Genomic DNA, 751 nt, shown 5'->3' on the forward strand with positions numbered 1-751 from the left:
ATAGCATGTATCAGCACTTCATTCCTTTTTTATGTTTGAATTATATTCCATTAAATGGATACATCACATTTTGTTTATCTGTTTCTCCATTGAGAGTCATTTGGTTGGCTTCCACATTTTAAAAAAAATTGTGGATATATAATAGTTGTTTTTATTTCCACATTAAAAAATGTTGTGGTTTATAGTAGGTATAAATATTTATTGGGCATATGAGATATTTTGATACAGGCATGCAATGTGTCATGAAAAATTGGGTATCTATCTCCTCAAGCATTTATTATTTGTGTTACAACAATCTAATTATACTCTTAGTTATTTTTAAATGTACAATAAAAATATAGAATGCTTCATGAATTACCTGTCATCCTTGCACAAGGGCTATAGTAATCTTTTCTGTGTCATTACAATTTTTGTGTATGTGTGTTGCCAAATTGAGCAATTTCCACATTTTTGCTATTATGGATAATCCTATTATAAAATTTGCCTGGTGGTGACAAAATCACTCAGCATTTGCTTGTCTGTAAAGTAGGTTGCAATCCTAGTCCCTGATAAAATAGACTTTAAACCAACAAAGATCAAAAGAGACAAAGAAGGCCATTACATAATGGTAAAGGGATCAATTCAACAAGAAAAGCTAACTCTCCTAAATATATATACACCCATTACAGGAGCACCCAGATTCATAAAGCAAGTCTTGAGTGACCTACAAAGAGACTTAGACTCCTACACAATAATAATGGGAGATTTTAAC

At 31.2% G+C, this 751-nt stretch overlaps 1 pseudogene; it reads right to left on the reverse strand.

Annotated features, from left to right (window-relative positions):
• Positions 1-331: 331 nt before the first annotated feature.
• LOC116457204 (U6 spliceosomal RNA) lies at positions 332-432 on the reverse strand (annotated as a pseudogene).
• Between the last annotated feature and the right edge of the window lie 319 nt (positions 433-751).

Source organism: Hylobates moloch, unplaced genomic scaffold (genome assembly GCF_009828535.3).
Source record: "Hylobates moloch isolate HMO894 unplaced genomic scaffold, HMol_V3 SCAFFOLD_17, whole genome shotgun sequence".
Taxonomy (NCBI): domain Eukaryota; kingdom Metazoa; phylum Chordata; class Mammalia; order Primates; family Hylobatidae; genus Hylobates; species Hylobates moloch.